This window comes from Canis lupus, unplaced genomic scaffold (assembly GCF_011100685.1).
Source record: "Canis lupus familiaris isolate Mischka breed German Shepherd unplaced genomic scaffold, alternate assembly UU_Cfam_GSD_1.0 chrUn_S1946H2145, whole genome shotgun sequence".
NCBI classification, from domain to species: Eukaryota; Metazoa; Chordata; class Mammalia; order Carnivora; family Canidae; genus Canis; species Canis lupus.
This window is the reverse complement of record NW_023330813.1, coordinates 27,116-47,442: the sequence shown is the minus strand read 5'-3', so window position 1 is coordinate 47,442 and position 20,327 is coordinate 27,116. Positions and strand designations below refer to the sequence as shown.

The 20,327-nt window shown below is 49.8% G+C and overlaps 2 long non-coding RNA genes across 3 annotated transcripts; one reads left to right on the top strand and one right to left on the bottom strand.

The window, feature by feature from the left end:
* Window positions 1-7,174: 7,174 nt before the first annotated feature.
* LOC119878823 lies at window positions 7,175-9,540 on the bottom strand. The gene is made up of 3 exons (XR_005387179.1): window positions 9,154-9,540; window positions 8,805-8,881; window positions 7,175-7,239 (listed from the first exon to the last, which is right to left on the bottom strand). It is a non-coding gene; the product is annotated as an uncharacterized LOC119878823 (long non-coding RNA).
* A 3,856-nt stretch (window positions 9,541-13,396) lies between these two features.
* LOC119878822 lies at window positions 13,397-15,294 on the top strand. 2 transcript variants are annotated; one of them, XR_005387177.1, is made up of 3 exons: window positions 13,397-13,724; window positions 14,292-14,427; window positions 14,747-15,294. It is a non-coding gene; the product is annotated as an uncharacterized LOC119878822 (long non-coding RNA). The 2 variants fall into 2 exon arrangements; XR_005387178.1 differs by lacking the exon at window positions 13,397-13,724 and adding an exon at window positions 13,737-13,841.
* Window positions 15,295-20,327: the final 5,033 nt, after the last annotated feature.

Below are 20,327 nucleotides of genomic sequence, written 5' to 3'. Positions count from 1 at the left end.
ACAGTGGTTGAAGGAAACTGAGGCTCTCATCCTCATGTAGCAGAGATCTGAGTGGATTTGGACATGGTTGCCGGTGTTGCCAGATCCTGAGCCCGGATTCCTGTTGGGGACCAAACAGGAGCAATCAGAGAAGGTAGAGAAATAAGAGCAGTGTGAGGACTGAAAACTCTGTCAGTGTGAGCATGGATCCAATCCCAGGAAGGTCTACTTTTTCCTGCCTGGAGTTTCTGGATCACCGTGGGCTTTCTATGGAACACTGCATACAGAGGTCCTAACTTCTGTATTATGGCTCCCATGATGCATGTTGTCACTTTCCCACCCCAGATCTCTGTCTCTCCTCCCTGCCTTGTTGTCAATAAGATACCAGGTTTCTCTGTAGCATGAATGCCCTGTTGATGGCCATGTGCTTTTGTGCCATTTCACTGACTGCCTCCCAGAAGCAACACTAGTTCTGCCGGATGCAGCGTGTGCTCAACTGAGATCCACTTCCAAGAATTCTGATGCTAAACAACGTGCAGAAAGGGACGCGGGACTGGAACGTGGTGTTTGCACCATTGTGTTATCTGTGTAAGCCATTATGAATATGCTGAGCTAACTGTAGATCAGTGTTTCCCTGCTTGTAACATTGATTGTATTTCTCCTTGGCGGAGTTTCTGATGGGTTACCTCATTGTGCATACCTAATAAATATACATAAGAAAGGAAAATAGCTTTTGATTCTGGTTTCTTGATCCATACTGGTTTGTTGTTTGTTTGTTGTTTGTTTGTGAGACCACGACATTTCAGTCCTACAGCAGTAGATCATGGTGGTTTATGGGATGAGCTCTAAATTGTGCGGATTTGGAGCACAGGGACGGGAAAGGGCACAGGGAGCCCCGTCAAGTCACCCTTGGTGGCCCTGCAGGAGGACCAGCCTCAGATCATCCAGGTGGAGCCAGTGGAAGAGAGTCTTCCTGGCCACAGCAGAGTCCACTGGCCACAGTAGGAGGTCCTGTGGGATGGTGCTGGTTGCCCTGGCCACAGGATCTTCAGGAGCCATTCTGCCTTCATTGCCTGGTGTCCCTGAGTCACCGCATGTGAACAGCAGCTTCATGACTGCTGCTTGACAAGCAGAGCATCGTGGAGATATTTAAGAGTCATTTTAGGATTTAGACACGTGCCTTTTCATTTCAGGAGGCATGAATGAATCAATCTTCCTCCTCCCCCCACCCCCGACACACACAGAATCCAATGCTGTGCACCCAGGACGTGCCCATGCAACTCCTCTGAACTGAAAACACATTCTGTTTTCTGACAGTCTCTATTTTTAGTTAGCCACCACAGCTGTGTTGCTGCAGACATCTATGAGTCTACTGCAGAGGGAAGTGGCTTAGGACAGGTATGTTTATTATGCTCTGAACTTGTGATCATTGTCGGAGAGCTTAGGAGATCAACTGACCCTGCCAGGCTTGTCTCCCACTTGAAGGGAGAAGGTAAATAAAGTAGGACTTTCTTTCTTGAAACTCTGAAACCTCAAATTCGGACTGGTCACTTGGGTGCGGTTTAGCAGGAGTAACATGGCATTTCACTTTATCGATCCTGTACTAGCTATCAGACACCATTCTCATATTTCCATAGAGCAGCTTATGTAACCTGCTCCCAAACACTCATCATTGAGCAAGAACTCAAGGTCAATTAGTAGATGGGGAAAGCAGAGAACAGAGAGGTTGGGTGACTTGCTCAGCGTCCACAAACCTAGCTACATCCTTGAACCCTCTCCAGAAATGCACTGGGATGGGGGCAGTCATCTACACATGGCAGAGTTCACAGAGATGGTAAAAAGATGGGCCTCGCCCAGGCAGCCAACCACTTGATTGTGGCTAAATCAAATATTTAGCCACTCATGAAGATTTCATTGTCTCCCCCTGCCCCCCGCCCCTCCATGCTAGGCAGGCTGCTGGGGCAGGGAAGTTTGGAATAACTGTAAGGCAGTCAGGGCTCTTGGGAGTTGAGCCTTGACTCGGGGAGAGCTGTTACACCCATACCTGTGGCAGAGAGCTGTCTGGATCCCCTGTGCAGCTCTCTTGCCAGGAGGTTGAGAGAGTGGGAAGGATCACGGATGGGCAGTGTGGACCTGGGCCTTGCTGAGGGTGAGCGCAGACGATGAATGCCAGACTTATGTGCTTACCTGGGGGCTCATGGAGAATGGTGTGGGTGGGTGTAACTGATAAGACACATTGGTTGCCACCCCATCCCCACCTCAAAGGCATTGGTCCCCTTGCCTACATATCAAGTGTATCAGCATATCCGAGGGTCCCATCTGATACAGCATACGGTCCCAAGTTACTGGCTAGGAGTCGGGATCCAGTGACGTCTAGAAATATTCAGCATGCCAGGTTCCAGAGCAGAGGCAGAGGCAGAGCCACCAGGAGGCAAGAAAATCCAGGGAGAGAATGGAAGGTAAAATGGAATGCTCACAGAGAAAATCTGAATGTACCTATCCCAAGTAAAGAAATTGAATTGGTGAATTAAAAAGCCTCTCCACTTGGGATGCCTGGGTGGTTCAGTGGTTGAGCGTCTGCCTTTGGCTCAGGGCGGGTGTGATCCCCGGGGTCCTGGGGATCAAGTCCCACATTGGGCTCCCTGCGTCCAGGAGCCTGCTTCTCCCTCTTCCTGTGTCTCTGCCTCTCTCTGTATGTCTCTCGTGAATGACTAAATACAAAAATAAAATAAAATAAAATAAAATAATAAATCCCCCCCCCCCCCCTCCCCCCCCCCCCCCCCCGCAGAGCAAAGCCCTGGTCCTGCTGGCATCATTGCTGAATTCTGTTAAACTGTAGGAAGAGATAATATCCATCCTTCACAGACCTTCCAGAAACAGAGAGGAGGGAACATGTCCTAACTCATCCTATGAAGATAGTATTACCCTTCTACCAAAGCCAGACATGACAACACAAGTAAACTGTAGCCAAGATCTATCACAGGGTGTCCATAACGTCAGTCCTCAACGAAGTGGCACACCATATCCAGCAGCATTTACAAGGCAGTGTGTGTCCTAAGCTAGGGAGATTGATCCCAGGTTGCAATATTGCTTTAACATTCAAAATACAGTTAGGGTAAAACACCATCATAGTGTAATGAGGACAAAAAGACCATCTGATCATATACAAAGAAAAGACATTTGACAAAAATCAAGACCCATTTGTGATACAAATGCTCAGCCACAGTAGGGCTAGAAGGAAGGGCAACGTCCTCATTCTAATGAAGGGTATCTAGAAGAAAAATAGGTCTCTTGTCACATCATATTTAGTAGTGAAAGAAGGAATGCTTTCCCTTGAGATCCAGACTAAGGTGAGGATGTCGGCCCTACCGTTTCCTTCCAAAATTGGCTGAAGGTTCTGTCCAGTTGCAACCATGCAAGACAAAGAATGAAGGCATGGAGAAACTAGAAACGAAACCTATGGCCAGGCAAAGACTTGTACTCAGACGTTCACAGCAGCAACAACAACAACAACAAAAAGGAAAACCGGTCTAAATGCCTGTCAACTGGTAAAGGATAATCAAAATGTGGCATAGCATGCAGTAGAAATGGCACTGACCTACAAAGAGAGGTGACCTTCTGATGTCTGCTACAACATGGATGAGCCTCCACAGTGTTCTGCTAAGTGAAAGACACAGACACAAAGTCCACTTGAAGCAAGAGACAGTTTAGAGGAAATGCCCAGAGAGAACATTAGATTTTGCCTCAGCCTAGAGGTGGTAATGGGGAGTGAGGTCCTGACGGTACACAGGGTCTTTCTGGGAGTGATGGAAATGTTGTAAAAACTGAATCGTGGTGATGGAAGCACAATTCTGTAAATCTGCTACAGTCCCTACATTGAACCCTTTTATTGGGTGGATTTTGTGGTATGTAAATGATAGGCTTTAGAAAATGGAATGCAGATGCCTAAGTCATAGAGGAAAAGGTACGCCGTTGATTTTATAAAACTAAGGAACTGTCCCATCTCTCTTCCCACGTTCTCTGGGTCCTGCCTGCAGGACCCATCATCACCTGCCTCTTCCATGTGTGCTAGCTGCTTCCCGCCAGACTGAGTCACTGTGCACAACAGAAAGGAGTGATGGTGAGTGCACACATCCGTGCGTGTACTCTGTGTTCTCGTGCACAGACACCCACTGGGGGATCCCTGGGTGGCGCAGCGGTTTTGGTGCCTGCCTTTGGCCCAGGGCGCGATCCTGGAGACCCGGGATCGAATCCCACATCGGGCTCCCGGTGCATGGGGCCTGCTTCTCCCTCTGCCCTGTGTCTCTGCTCTCTCTCTCTCTCTCTCTCTCTCTCTCTGTGTGACTATCATAAATAAATAAAAATTAAAAAATAAAAAAAAACAGACACCCACTGGATGAACATAGTGGTTGGCTCAGAAATCCCACGGCTGTGGGCAGGCTCCCATAGTCCATTGTGCATCTGAAAACCCTCTCTTTCGGGATTTTCCATCCTTCAGGAATCACTTAGAACTGGCTGCGGATTCCCCTGGCAACCAGCCCTCGCTGTTAGCTTCAACCTCTGGCCACAGGAAGACATGTAGAGTGGGGAGGGATGTTCCCCCCCCCCCAACACATACAGAGCTCCCTGATCCACTCAGCAAGCAGCCAGGGGGCATCCACAGCAGAGGGGTGACCAAGACAATGGAATCCTGCTGCCTGTCCATCCTCAAGGCCTCCCCACCCCCCTCCCCCCTGCCTGTCATGTAAGGAAGGGGACATTGCCACACAAACACACTCTGAGTCCTTGAAATTGTTCTAAATATGGTGTAAAATAAATATGTCACAAATAGCTCTTGACATGTGAACACAGAAAGCCAACTGAAGGGGGGTGGTAGATGGGAAAGTTGAGTGAAGGGGAGGGTGAGATACAGGCTTCCAGGGAAGGAATGAGTAAGTCACTGGATGAAAGGCACAGCATAGGGAATATGGTCCATGGTATTGGAATAGCACTGTATGGTGACAGATGGTAGCTACGCTTGTGGGGAGCAGAGCATAATACTAGAGATGGTGAATCACTGTGATATGGACCTGCAACTCATGTAACATTGTGTGTCAACTAGACTCAAATTAAAAAAGAAAAAAAATTTCTGCAAGAGAAGACACATAAGGAATTTTTTTTTAATTTTGTAGTAGTACATACGGCCCTAAAGTCCAAGATTCTGTTTAACGCCGGACAGGTGAAGCTCAGCAATGCTTCTCAAGCTCAGCTGCACAGCGACTCTTTCCTGGAGCAATTTACAAACAACTCAACACCAGGGCGCCTGGGAGGTTCAGTGGGTTAAGCACCTGCCTTTGGCTCAGGTCATGATTCCGTGGGTCCCAGAAACTGGTGCAGTCGCTCTAGAAAAGAGTCTGGAGGCTCCTAATAAAGTTAAAATAGAACTACCCTATGATCCAGCAATCACATTGCTGGGTATTTACCCAGAAATACAAAAACACTAATTCAAAGGGGTACATGCACCCCTGCGTTCATAGCAGCATTGTTTACAACAACCAAATCGTGGAAGCAGCCCAAGCGTCCATGGATAGATGAATGGATAAGGAAGATGTGGTGTGTACACATACAATGGAATATTATGCAGCCATAAAAGAGAATGAAATCTTCCCATTTGAAACAACACAGATGAAGCTAGAGATTATTACGCTAAGCGAAATAAGAAGAAAGACAAGTATCATATGATTTCACTGGTGGAATTTAACAAAACAGCTGGGGAAGAAGGAGGGCACTTGTCCTGATGAGAACCCGGTGATGTATGGAATTGTTGAGTCACTGTACTGGACACCTGAAACATAGAACACCATGTTAAGTATACTGGAAGTAAAATTTAAAACTTACTAATAATTAAAAAAAAAAAAAGAGAGGACCGATGCTGGTGCTCCATCCCCAGAGAGTCTGATTTAGAGAGTCTGGAATGTGCCCCCAGCGTGACCATTATTTGGAAACTTCTATGAGAACCTAGTTTGCAGCTGTGGCAACAGAACCGTCCTTAGGGAGAAAACCTCCAGTCAGAAATTTGAGACTCCCTCATAAGGCAAGCAGGTTTTCATCATTACCTGCTGTGGTCGGCAGATCTCATAGGCTGTGAGGAAAGGAAAAGCACTTCAAAGTAAATTCGGGCATTAAAACTACATTGTTTTTGCTGCTCTCAAAGTTCCTAAAAACCCAAGTGTGAAGTTAAAACACTGGATTTGCTAATGAAAACGTATTACTTTTTATTTCTTATCAAGATCCTTTGTGCTTAGTTACTTAAGATTGGAGAAAACACTGTACAGATAACTTCATCAGAGATCACAGTAATTCTTTGAAAATGTGTTGGCTGAAATTTGTATCAGTTGATGGAGATGGATCAGCTGTCAGGCTTATCTGCCAAGTTTACGGAGTTGCATTTTTTAACTTTCTAGTATAATTTCTGTTGCAAAATTCATTCCCATGCTCAGATAAGGGCCCACACAGGTCCAGGTACTTATGATGAAAAGTAAAATTGAGCAATCCCTTGTTTCATGCTCACCCATGAAACACGTGCCTCCCCAAACTTTCCCTTTGAGCGATTTCTTCCGGAATATTCAACTCCTGTGTTCGAAATCCGGGCTTACTGCTATGCCAAAATAGAAATAGAGTTTAGACAGTGAATTCTAACAGAAGATGAGGATTTCAAACTCCCAGGTATATTACAGGCCCAGGTCTTCTCGGGAATTCCTGTGGGGAACCCGCCCAAATCAGGGGCATTCCCAAGCTGCTAGGACCCGCTGAGGACTGTATCTGCCCAGAAGGGTCCCTCATGGGGGACTTTTGGCACATCTGTGGCAACGTGAAGATCATGGTCTGGCCTTTTCCAGAGCACGTCCCAGAGAGTCCTGGGGCTATGGAGAGCACAACCAGGCAGCACCCCCAGGATTTCACCTTAAGGAATTGGGTGGATGGCAGTGCCCACCCGTGAGATGGGGAATGTGGGTCTGGGGTCATCTGCAGATTGGCAGGGCTTCTGGGCCCTCTGAGTATTGATGCCCCACAGGTTCAGCCCACGGGGTTCTGGGGCCCAGCAGACATTTCTTCGGTAGACCTGTTGATGGGAAGAGCCACCGGAAAGAAGGAGGTACAGATGAAAACAAGCCGTGCTTCTGTGAACCCACGGAGATATGGCTTCAGAGATTCCATCATCTTCCAGGTAAAAGCCCCAATGGCTGGTGTCCGGGGAGAGTCCAACATGGGGTTATCAGACTAGAGTGAAATGGAGAGGGAGCGGTTGGGAAGTGGTGGCAGAGGTGGCATCAGAGGGCAGGAGTCCTGCTGGGGGCTCTCAGAGCAGTGCTGCTATTGAGGGCACTGGATGTAAGGGGACTGGGGTTTAGGCGATGGCAGACATGGGTACGTGGGTATTTGGCCACAAATTTAGACAGAGTGCCTGCGACAGAGAGGTTTCTTGATTCGCAGGAACCTCGCCTGTGATCCTGGCCTGGACAGTCTGAATTGTCTGTAAAACTAAGGCCTGATCATGAGATTGGCCTCAACATGTCTATCTGGTGGTGTTCAGGCTGGGCTTTGGGGTCCTTCCAGTGAGGAACAGAGGAGTCTGGGCCATAGAGCAGCAGAACAGGACTGCCCTGTGACTCTGGCCCCTGCCAAGCTGGGATCAGAGTGTAGTTCTCAGATCACCATGAAGGGGATGCAGTGTGCCGGCTCCAGCGGGTTGTTGGAAGCACAGGGAGTGGCCCAGATCTGGAGTGTTTGAAGATCTTACACAAGGGCCACTGTTTCAGGCCACCATGCAGTAACTCAGGTGCATGCTCTTAGGCTAAGGGACCAAGGTCCAGTCTGAAGGCGACTTCAGCCACTGCTACGTGGCCACAGCCCAGGCACTATCAGAGCTCACATCTTTGTGAAGGAAACCCCAGCATTCCAAAGCTCCTTACCCCTGCTGGATGGGGAAGGGAGGGATGGGTCATTATCTGAGAGGAGGCCAGATGAGGAAGGGAGGCCAGGTGGACCACGACTGTGATGAGACCGAACCCTTGCTCCAGGTTGACCCCTCCCATCCCCCGAGTGACATGAGAGGCCGGTGGCTTCTTCAGGACTAGACCCTGGATTCCATTAGAGAGGCCCTAGGGCTTCAGGGCACCACTGTCTCAGTCAGATGAAAGAGGGTGGAAAGCATGACTTCCTGAGTTCCAAGAACCACATGGGGCAACGGGTCTAAGTCAGTGTGTTTTTAAAACTCCTCCAGCTTCCTCTAACGAAAGCCTGTGGGATACTGTTCCTGCTGCATGACTGTGCGGTGGCCAGTACCTAATGGTCTCCCCTCCATGGACAGAACAACCCTGGGGCCAGTGACAGCAACTGGAGCTGTGACATGTGTCCTATACTGGAGCATCTGATTGCTGCTCACTCCAAAGAAAGCCAGTGTCCCTACTTGAGGCCGTGCCAGGTCTAGGGGACAAAGGGAGGATCTCCCTTGAAGATTAGATATTCTGAGGACCCAGCACCCAGGAAAGGATCTGGGGGATATTTGCTGGGTCTGCCAGCAACTACTGAGATTCTCACCTAGGCTCTTGGCTCCCTGGAGGAAACTGACATGATTGACCTTCAAAAGACATAAGAAGGGAAAAACCTCTCCTTCTAAGAAAAACCGCTGGCTCTTAGGCACACACCTCCAGGCTTCCTACTCTGGCTCTGGAAACATTTTCTGAAGCCCAGCTCCAGAACTCAGGCCCTGAAGTGAGTGAGTGTGTGTGAAAGGAGAAATTACCGGTGGAGGGCCAGGATGGCCATGAGGAGACCCAGCTCACCTCATTTGAGTCAATTACTCCCTTATGTGTGTCCATGTGGGCCTCTCTTCTTTCTGCCATCTGCTCTGGGGGTCCGTCTGTGAATGGTAAAAGCTTCCTGAGTTAAAGCAGAGAATAAGACAAGCACCCCTAATCTCCTTTTCCATGGATGGCTTGAATGGGCCGGGGCAGAGGAAAAACCCAGTGGGGATGCTGAGCTCAGATCACAGACTCACTCCTGCTCCTCAGACCACAAGGGCACTTTGGTTCATTTTAGTCCTCTGACCGATCTGACCTACACCATGAGCCCTGCCCCCCCCTCCCCGCCCCCTGGACTGGAAGGCAAGGGGGGAAAGAAGCCATTCATTACATCTAATATGACAAGTAAGTGTGCTGGGATGGGTCCACATATACAAATGCTCAGCCTCACATTTCCACCACCCTCCCCTCTGCCCCCTACTCCTTTCCAAGTGAGGAAGGGATATGTGTGGCTTACAGGTCCACATGATGATGTGGAAAGGGGGTCTATGACACACCTACATGGCTCACAGAGCCCCTGGATGGTCTCTGACGGAGGGATGACTCTTGTCCCCCAGATCCACTGGTGATGCCATGCATGGGAGCTGGTGTAACTGGCACTTTTGTGTCTCTCCTCCTGCTCAGGACCTGGTGCTCCCTGGCTGACTCAGCCTTACCTCTCAGCTGGGATCTGCACATACGTCTGTGGCTGGGTCTCATCTTGCATCCCACCTCTGGGCAAGACTGTCTGCTGCTCAGGCTCAGCTGCAGAGTCATCAAAAGCCTTTACCAGGTTAAAGCCTCCTTCATGAACCTCCTGCTATGAGCCCAGCCACATTCCGTATCCCCCACTGGGAGCGTAGCCTCCATGCCCCCAGTCTCATCTACAACACACCAGGAGCTAAGGTCAGCTCCAGAAAGCTATATATAAAGACCCCGAGGGATCCCTGGGTGGCGCAGCGGTTTGGCGCCTGCCTTTGGCCCAGGGCGCGATCTTGGAGACCCGGGATCGAATCCCACGTCAGGCTCTCGGTGCATGGAGCCTGCTTCTCCCTCTGCCTATGTCTCTGCCTCTCTCTCTCTCTCTCTCTCTCTCTCTCTCTCTCTCTCTCTGTGACTATCATAAATAAATAAAAAATTAAAAAAGAAAAAAATTAAAAAAAAAAAAGACCCCGAATAGCCAGGGGAATTTTAAAAAAGAAAACCATATCTGGGGGCATCACAATGCCAGATTTCAGGTTGTATTACAAAGCTGTGGTCATGAAGACAGTGTGGTACTGGCACAAAAACAGACACATAGATCAGTGGAACAGAATAGAGAACCCAGAAGTGGACCCTGAACTTTATGGGCAACTAATATTTGATAAAGGAGGAAAGACTTATCCATTGGAAGAAAGACAGTCTCTTCAATAAATGGTGCTGGGAAATTGGACATCCACATGCAGAAGAATGAAACTAGACCACTCCCTTGCACCATACACAAACATAAACTCAAAATGGATGAAAGATCTAAATGTGAGACAAGAGTCCATCAAAATCCTAGAGGAGAACACAGGCAACACCCTTTTTGAACTCGGCCACAGTAACTTCTTGCAAGATACATCCACGAAGGCAAAAGAAACAAAAGCAAAAATGAACTATTGGGACTTCATCAAGATAAGAAGCTTTTGCACAGCAAAGGATACAGTCAACAGAACTAAAAGATAACCTACAGAATGGGAGAAGATATTTGCAAATGACCTATCAGATAAAGGGCTAGTTTCCAAGATCTATAAAGAACTTATTCAACTCAACACCAAAGAAACAAATAATCCAATCATGAAATGGGCAAAAGACATGAAGAGAAATCTCACAGAGGAAGACATAGACATGGCCAACACGCACATGAGAAAATGCTCTGCATCACTTGCCATCAGGGAAATACAAATCAAGACCACAATGAGATACCACCTCACACCGGTGAGAATGGGGCAAATTAACAAGGCAGGAAACAACAAATGTTGGAGGGGATGCGGCGAAAAGGGAACCCTCTTACACTGTTGGTGGGAATGTGAACTGGTGCAGCCACTCTGGAAAACTGTGTGGAGGTTCCTCAAAGAGTTAAAAATAGACCTGCCCTACGACCCAGCAATTGCACTGCTGGGGATTTACCCCAAAGATACAGATGCAGTGAAACGCCGGGACACCTGCACCCCGATGTTATAGCAGCAATGGCCACGATAGCCAAACTGTGGAAGGAGCCTCGGTGTCCAACGAAAGATGAATGGATAAAGAAGATGTGGTTTATGTAGACAATGGAGTATTACTCAGCTATTAGAAATGACAAATACCCACCATTTGCTTCAACGTGGATGGAACTGGAGGGTATTATGCTGAGTGAAGTAAGCCAGTCGGTGAAGGACAAACATTATATGTTCTCATTCATTTGGGGAATATAAATAATAGTGAAGGGAATATAAGGGAAGGGAGAAGAAATGTGTGGGAAATATCAGAAAGGGAGACAGAACGTAAAGACTGCTAACTCTGGGAAACGAACTAGGGGTGGTAGAAGGGGAGGAGGGCGGGGGGGGGGAGTGAATGGGTGACGGGCACTGGGGGTTATTCTGTATGTTAGTAAATTGAACACCAATAAAAAAATTAAAAAAAAAGAAAGCTATATATATAAACTCCAGCTATCCCTCTACTCAAAGAGAGGGCTGGCTCACTGTGCAGAGTGTATCCTGTGAGTCTCAAGTGTGCATGAGGTGAAAACCCTCCTTTACCTGGAGCTCTTCCTCATTTCTTGAACAGCTATCCCTTGTCGGAGCTGTTTTACCTCTGCCCCCCACTTCTTCTGGGGGCCTCTGCCCCTTCTGGGCCTGAAACGGACACTCTTTCTTTGGCTTGTCGCTCATATTGACCTGACTTCCCATACTATATCCAGGTCAAAAGGGGGGCATGATGTGAAATTGGTACCTTCTCAAAAACAACAGAAATTGACATTACATAACCCTCCCACTTCAAATATATATATAAAGGACTAGATGGATAAATGAACGGTCACAATGCCCAGAAGTTCCCTAAGATGTGCATAGAGAGAGAGAGTGGTGTCAGGCAATATGGATATGAATGGATGCCTTGGCAAGACCAGTTGCAGTGCAGACACGGGGACAAAAGCTCTACTTGAAGGGGGTCGAGGAGCTAATAATGGCCTCAGGAGAAGCTGAAGCAGTTTTGCTTTGAAAGGAACAGATGAGGGCAGCCCCAGTGGCTCAGCGGTTAGCGCCGCCTTCAACCCAGGGCGTGATCCTAGAGACCCGGGATCGAGTCCCACGTCAGGCTCCGTCAGGCTCCGTCAGGCTCCGTCAGGCTCCGTCAGGCTCCGTCAGGCTCCGTCAGGCTCCGTCAGGCTCCCTGCGTGGAGCCTGCTTCTCCCTCTGCCTGTGTCTCTGCCTCTCTCTCTCTGTCTCTGTATCCCTCATGAATAAATAAATAAAATCTTAAAAAAAAAAAAAAAAAAAAAGAAAGGAACAGATGAGGTGCCAGTAGCTGCAGGAGGACATGGGGGAAGAGGGTAGGGGCTCTTCCCCTTTATTGTGGAATGCTCCAGTGTAGAGAGAGGAGGAGAGAGGAGAGATCCTTGCAGGAACAAGTTCTCTGAGAAGGTGGGAGGCGTGGGATCCAGAGCAGAGGTGAGGGGCTGGTCGCAGTCTAGACCATGTATGCAGAGAATGCCGGGACAAAATCCCCTAGATTGGGACTGGGAAGGTCAGAGAATGCCACCTGATTGCTACTGTCCTCTCCATGAATTATTAGGGAGGTGCTTGGGAACAGAAGAGAGTTGCTAGGGAGTAACATAGTAGTGTGGGTAGGATGGTTGGAAGTGAGAGGCAATTCTCTCCTGGACATGGAATCAACATAAAAGTATTCGGTAGGATTTTAAAATTTCATCATCGATGCTCTGGTGCTCAGATACAGACAGGGAGTGTCCCTTACTGGGGGTGAACCTTGAGGTGGCCCTGAGGTCCCTGCACTGGAGGCCCCCAAGAGGCTGAATGCTGGGGAGGTAGAGGTATGGGAGGGAGGGGGCTGGGGGAGGAGGCATTCTGTTCCAAGTGATGAGCCAGAGGACTGCTAGATAATGACAGCAGACAGGGGCGCTGGGTTTCCTGATGCCCGGGGCATGTAAGTGGGTAGAGGATGCTCGGGTTGGGGAGAAGGAGAATATCCCTTGGGGGTGAGAAGCCCCGAGGCGGACAGGTCATGTTCTTGGCCCATGAGGTGCCCCGAGACAACCGAGGCGTGAGAGCGAGAGGACAGCGGAGGGTGCCACGGGACTGGCGTGTTCAAAGCTGGGGCACAGGAGGACAGTGAACGAGGGATCCGTACACACGTCGCAGCGGGGCGGTGGGGGCACCCGGGTATGTGTGACAGTACCCGGATACCAACACGCCGGGTCCTGGAACCCTTCCCCGAACCCCCAGCGAACCCGGGCCCACAGCCTGGCACCGACCTCATTCAGCGCCTGCGCGCATGCCCAGAACTCACCAATCGGAGCGGAGCTCTGGGGATTCTCCCTCCCTGGTGCCGGGACTTCCGGGCGCGTGCCTTTGGCCGCTATTACCATATTTCCGGGGCGGGAGAGCGGCCGGCTTTGTGTAGGGAAGGATGCTGCCGGGTCCCTTTGGCAACTTCCTGGCTTCTCCGCCCCTCAGCGGCATTGCACGTACCTCCTTCAGCTACTATCTCTAGCTCTCCTCACACAAGAGCGGTGGAAAGGATTAATTTTCCTTCCCAAATGTGGCGCTCAGTTTCTGTGGCCGCTAGGTGGCAGTAGTGTGCCGTGTCGCCTTTGGGAGGACCTCCGCCCCCGCCCTTCGTGCTTGAAAAAAGAGGCAGCAGCCGTCTTCTCGAAAATGGGGCTTTCCGTTGCGCCTGCGCGAGGTTAGACCGCCCGGGACTGTCTCTGCTTTGTTCCCTTTTGTGAGGGCTCCTGTGAAAACGCACCTCCCACGGACTGAGCCCTTCTGCTTTGCCACTTGGCCTTTCTGAAATTGCTGCGTAGGTGCCTCAGCAACTTGCTTTCTGGGTCTCTCAGTCGCCTGCTCAGTGGAAGTGGCTTTCCCTAACACCCAGCGCTTAGCAGGCGCGGAGGGTAACCTGTACTGGCCAGTGTTTAATGAAAGGTCCAAAGATACACGTCGGGGTGATGAGAAATCCGCGAGATGGGTGATGCTGGTGATGGTGGCACAACACTACCAACTTACTGATACTACTGTGTCTTCACTTATTTATTCTTGAGAGACACAGAGGCAGAGACGGAGAGGGAGAAGCAGGCTCCCTGCGGGGAGCCCCATGCTGGATCCGATCCCCGATCCCCGATCCTACCCCCCCCACACACACACCTGGGATCAGGCCCTGAGCCAAAGGCTGGCTTTCAACCACTGAGCCACCCACGCGTCCTTGTCTCTGCATTTAAACATGCCAAAAACGGTAAATTTTATATTCTAGGTATTTTACCACCACGGGAGTGAGAAAAAAAGCATCTTTCATTGAAGGCGACTTGGCATAGAGTTTGCTTTAAATCAGTAATTGCCCAAATGGATCCAAATGAAATGCAGGTATCAAGTAGGCCTTGAAGGAACAGGTAGGTACCAATGTTGAGAAGGTGAAGGAACGCCCCCGGGGACACGCCTGTGCACGTGTGTGTGTGTGTGTGTGTGTGTGTGTGTGTGCATGCACAGGACCCTTGGACAAGCACACACAGTGACAGTCCCAGCTCCGTGTCTGTGGCTGGCCTCCCACACAGTACATCGTGTGTACATCCTTTCCACTCCTTTGTCTTCCTTGGGTTTTTTTTTTTTTGTTTTGTTTTTTTTTTTTTTTTTTCCCCCTCTTGAGTCAGAGGGATTAAGCTGCAGTTACCCTAGTAACCATTTTTTTTTTTTTTTTTTTAATCATCTCAGCATTGTTCACAGAAAGAGAGCGAGTTGGAGACCAGTGCTTTCTCTTCTGTCCTGGAGCTGGGCTGTTGCCAGAGCTGAGTGACCCAGTGGGGAGCAGCAGAGGAGTGTTGCCAGACAATGCACTCCCACACCCCCTCCAGCACACAGGCCCTTCTCCTCCCTCTCCCTGCTTGCTGGGATCTCCCCTGAGGATGGGAATGTGCTCTGGCTAGCAGGGAAGGGATAGATGTGTGGTAGAGGATGCAGGGAGACAGGTGGGATCTTAGGATGTCTGCAGAAGGGACTGGGGGAGGGACCAGAGTCCCACAGAAGGCACTCTGTACAGCACTGAGGTCCCAGGAGATGATGAAGGCTCTGAAAGTAGAGTGGCCCTAAATGTGGTTCTGTGATTTTTCTCCAGCACTGCACAGTGCTACACCATTTTCGGAAGCTAAGCTTCCTGGCTCAGGCTCTGGAAAACCGGGCCTGTGTTGTCAGGGGAGAAAGAGCCTGGCATCGCCCTGGAGGCAATGACAGCCTTGAGAAGGCCCTGCTCCCCCCAGCGACAGCTCCACTCTGTGTGTCTGGTCTGCTCTTCCTCCTGTGCTCCGTGTTGGGGGTTCCCTATGGGTTGAGAACCATTGCCCTAGTTCAAGGAGAGGACAAGGCAAAGACGTCCCAATCTCCTCTCTCGTCCCAATCTCCTCTCTCGGGGACTGATTGGAGGGTGGACAGAGATAGAGGTGGTGGGGATGGGGAGGTGAGATCACGGGTGCCCTGGGGCTCCTCAGACCACAGGCCACGTTGCTTAATTTATTCTCTCTGGCTGTTGTGATCTTCATGCTTGTTCACTGTCCCACCGCATAGAAAAGGAACAAGACACCCGCTGAAACCATTTCTGATCTGGCAAGTGTGCTCAGATGCCATCAAGTGAATGGTCTAGTTGATTAAATGCTCGGTCTCTCAGATTTCCACCCCAGCTCCCTACTTCTTTCCAAGGTGGGGAAGGAGTGTGTGTGGTTTACAAGTCTCCTGGGTGATGCTGGAAGGGGAACGGCTATGAAATTCTTTGGGTCTCTCAGTATGCTCTGTGTCTGGGGGAGGAAGACTGTTGAACCTTCACCCAGGTTCAGCTGGTAAAGCAGACCCGCAAAGCCCATGCAGGTTAGCTGGTGAAACTTGCCTCTTCCTCTTCCTCTTGGTTGGGACCTGGTGCTTCCTGGCTGACCCAGCCTCAGCTCACCTCTGCTGGCATCTTAGATCCTTCTGACACTTGGTCTCAACCTCCATCCCCACTCTGGGGAGGGCTGACACTCCGCAGCCTCAGCTGCAGAGTCACCTAGCCCTTTGCCTACTTAGGCTTCCTTCATGAACCCCTGCCTGGGGATTCAGTCACTTTCTACATTTTTCCCTCACCTATCCAGCCCCTGGGGGTCTCACCTATAGCACAGCAGAAGCCAAGATCAGCTCCAAAAGCTAAGTAAGTGCCTAAACCAGAGCCCCCCCCCCCCCCCCAGCCAGCACCGGGAGGCTGCTGGGTCATCCTGCAAAGTGAATACCAAGTCCCAAATGTGAAGGAGGGCAAAATCCTGTCCTCCTCTCTCTCTCTTTAAAAAAGATTTTATTTATTTATTCATGAGAGACACATAGAGAGAGGCAGAGACATAGGCAGAAGGAGAAGCAGGCTCTGTGGGGAGCCTGATGCACGATTGGATCCCAGGACTCCAGGATAAGGCAGCCGCTCAACCGCTGAGCCACCCAGGCATCCCTGTCCTCCTCTTCTCTGATACAGCTCACTTACAGCTCCCCTCCCATACAGGGGAGACTGAGACTTGAGAGCCTTCCCCCCACCTGCCACCTCCTTTGTCTTCTATTCCTCTGAAGCTGGGACAGAACAGTTCTTTAGCTTGACCTTCATGCTGACAAGGCTCCCCAGAGTATGTCCAGATCCCAAAGGGAAACCTTTAGGGTTTTGTTTTGTTTTGTCTTGTTTTTTAAAGGAGTAAGGAGGCTGGTAACTGATAAAATAGGTGGGATTAACCAACATGAATGCCTCAGCCAAAATCAGTGGGGATGACATTTAAAAGTGAACTCAGGGTCCAAAGACAGACACACCAGGGCAGCCCAGGTGGCTCAGCGGTTTAGCGCTGCCTTCCGCCTAGGGCGTGATCCTGGAGTCCCGGGATCCAGTCCCACGTCGGGCTCCCTGCATGGAGCCTGCTTCTCCCTCTGCCTGTGTCTCTGCCTCTCTCTCTCTTCTCTCTCTCTGTCTCTCATGAATAAATAAATAAAATCTTTAAAAGAAAAAAAACAGACAGACACCATGCTTTAAAAGGGTCCTGGGAGATGCTGCGTCAACAATGTTTTAATGTCAGTGCCCAGAGAGCTTCACTCCTAGTCCTCTGCTCCCTCCAGGCCCTGCTAACTATTAAGGAGAGTTGGGCAGCAGAGATGAAGTTACCCAAAGATCATGTTGTCTTCCAGGAGTTCCGGGGGAAGCCCAGGTGCCTGTTCCTGTCTGGTCGATAGGAGGGTGGGCAAACACTTTACCAGTCTCATATATATCACATAATAAAAGAGCAGCACTTGAGATTGGCTCGATAGTTTCACCTTTTAAAAGAATACTTGAGATGCCTGGGTGGCTCAGCGGTTGAGCGTCTGCCTTCAGCTCAGGGCATGATCCTGGAGTCTCGGGATCCAGTCTGACATCAGGCTCCCTGCATGGAGCCTGCTTCTCCCTGCCTGTGTCTCTGCCTCTCTCTCTCTCTCTCTCTCTCTCTCTCTCTCTCTCGAATGAATGATGAATAAATAAATAAAATCTTAAGAAAAAAAAAAAGATCCAGGACTGGACTGTTTGAGGCAAGAGAGAGAACTGATTACCGATGCCCTCATGAGGGAAGAAGCCTGGCATGTTCGAGGAACACAAGTAGGCCACAGTGATTGCCGTGAAGGCATGAGCTGATGGGATTGTTTGGATATTGAAACAGTGGCAGGAGAAAAGCACCGAAGGGGATGGGTACAGGATATATCAGAAGATCGAATCTAGAGGACTTGTTGCTGGACTGCAGTGGAGACCAACAAAATGCAACGCATGAAGGGGCGGGCTTGGGACACATGACGTGACGTGTATGCTTCCTGCTGGCCAGCAAACAAAGACACAAATGTGGATCTCAGGGCACAGGTTGATGAGTGAGGTAGGAATGTGGGAGGTCACGTTGTGGACATGCTGTATGCTGGCCAAAAGCATGAAACAACCCATGGAGAGAGTGTAGTGTGAGAAGGGCCCTGTTCAAACTAAAAGCCAGTGGAAAGGGAGGAATAAACGATAAATACTGACATGGAGCAGAGTGGCCATTGGTATTGGGAGGAACAACGCCCAGAGAGTATATTGTCAAACATGGAAAAAATGAAAAAGAAGGGTGGGAGAGGGACAGATTCTAGAACGAGGCAATTGTGAATGTACCAAAGGCACCTGAGAGGTTTGGTGAGTTGAGGAGAGGACATCGTCAAGGGGGTTGGTGATATGTGAAGGTTACTGTTGCCCTTCACAAACCGGTGTTCTTTTGGGGGACAGCTGATAGAAGCACGTGGAGTGGGTGGCAAGGAAAATGGTTACAGAGCAAGGGGAGACTTGCTGCTTGGAGCATCGGGGAAATGTGGCAGTGTCTCAGAAAGATCTGGGATAAGGCATGGCTTTCTGCTTTACTTCATTCCTATCGGGGTGCAAAATGGCAGCATTTCGTAGAGAACAGAATGATGGAGAATATGGACAGGTCACAATTCAGGAGCACTGCGAAGGCCTACTCCTCCTCCAGGAGAGGGGCATGGGATCCAGGTGAGGCGCCTGGCCTCAAGTGGGATCAGGTCCCTCCTTCCACAGAGGCAGCAGAGAGCGCAGGTGCAGAGTCAGTGTTGCTGCGAAGTGCTCAGGGTGTCTGATAGCTCCACTTTCCTTTTTTTTTTTTTTCCTTCCTTCTCTTCATGCATTACCATGGAACATCTCGAGAAGCGTGGGTGCTGCAGCTCTAGAAGGCTACTGCAGGTCGAGGAGCGGAGCGAGCAGACACAGGTGTGGAGGGTGCAGCGTGTCCTTTATTGGGTTGCACTAGGACGGTAGGGAGGAAGGAGGAAGGAGCAAGGAGCGGAAAAACCTGTTTGAAAGGGAGTGATAGCCCTGGGGAGGCTGGGGGAAGGAGCTGCCTGGTGGAAGGTGAAGTGCCCTGGGGTCCCTGCACTGGAGGCCCCCAGGAGGCTGAATGCTGGGGAGGTAGAGGCATTAGAGGGAGGAAGCTGGGAAAGAAGGACGTCGAGTTAGGAGTGAGGAGCGAGAGGAATGCTGGAGGGGACAGCATGGAGGGGCGCGGGTGTCCTGATGTCCATGGGCAAGGAGATGCTCGGGTTGGGGAGAAGGAGAACGTCCCGAGGTCGAGGCCCCGGGTCGACTAGATCGTCTTCGTGACCCGAGAGTTGGCCCGGAGGCATCGGAAGAGTGAGGGCTGAGAGGGGGACAGCGAGTGTGCCAAGGGCGGCCTTGTACCCAGGCTGGGTTGGGGTAGGAGGACAATGACCAGGGGGTTCATACAGGTGCCGCCCAAGGGGCGGTTGGGCGCTGGTCGTTTTGGGGACGATATTGGGATATTCCTGGTTTGTTTTCTGGTCACGCCCGGAAACTGTCAACTGACCTGTGCCCAGGGATTATCACCGACCTCGCTCAAACCCCATGCCCACGTCTAGAACGCGCCAATCGGAAATCCGCCTGGCCTCTTTTCCATCCTGCCTATGGGGACTTCGGGCTCGGCACTTCCTGCCACCTTAGGCAAGGTTGTGGGTCGGGACAACTGAAGGTTTCGTTCTGAGGTCTGTTACGCACGCTTACTTGTGCTCTTCTCCTGCGTCGTCTATGGCTCAGAGAGAATTTTCGTAACTGTTTCTGTCACGTTGTTCAGGGCTTTTCATAGGGTAATAGCCGAAATTAGGAATTTTCTCTTGCAATGTGCGTCGGTCTGTTTCTCTGGCCACTAGGTGGCAGTGGTGCGCCTCGTAGTCATTCCTTGAGTCTTCCCCCCCCTTCGTCCTTAAAAAAAATTTCCGAAGTCTTTTGAGGGCAAAATGCGGGTCACCTAATGCCCGCCGGAGGGAGAGCTATGCTAGACAGATTGTTAGAACTGGTTCAGAAAAAGTAAAATTATCCATGCATCTGAAAAGTACAAATAATTAAAAAGCAAAATCCAAGAAAAGTGTTTGCAATGTACAGGTTAACATGTGGGCCAAAATCTTTATATATCACTCTTAAAATCAATAGGTAATTCTTTTAAAAACATGAATAAATACTGGTGAGAGTATGATAAAGCAAGAATTCTCACAGAATGTTGGTGGCCATATAAATGAGTATTGTGTTTCTTGCAATGTATACCAAGACTGCTAAAAGTGTTCATGTCTTTTCATTTCAGTAAATTTACTCTCAGAAAACTATTTTAAAAATCAGAGATTGTGAAAATATGCACATATAAAATATTCTTCTCATATTATGATGATTTAATCTTGAGGAATTTATCAATGTGTTCATTCTATACATTTACTGGACTGAATTTCCCCAGAAATT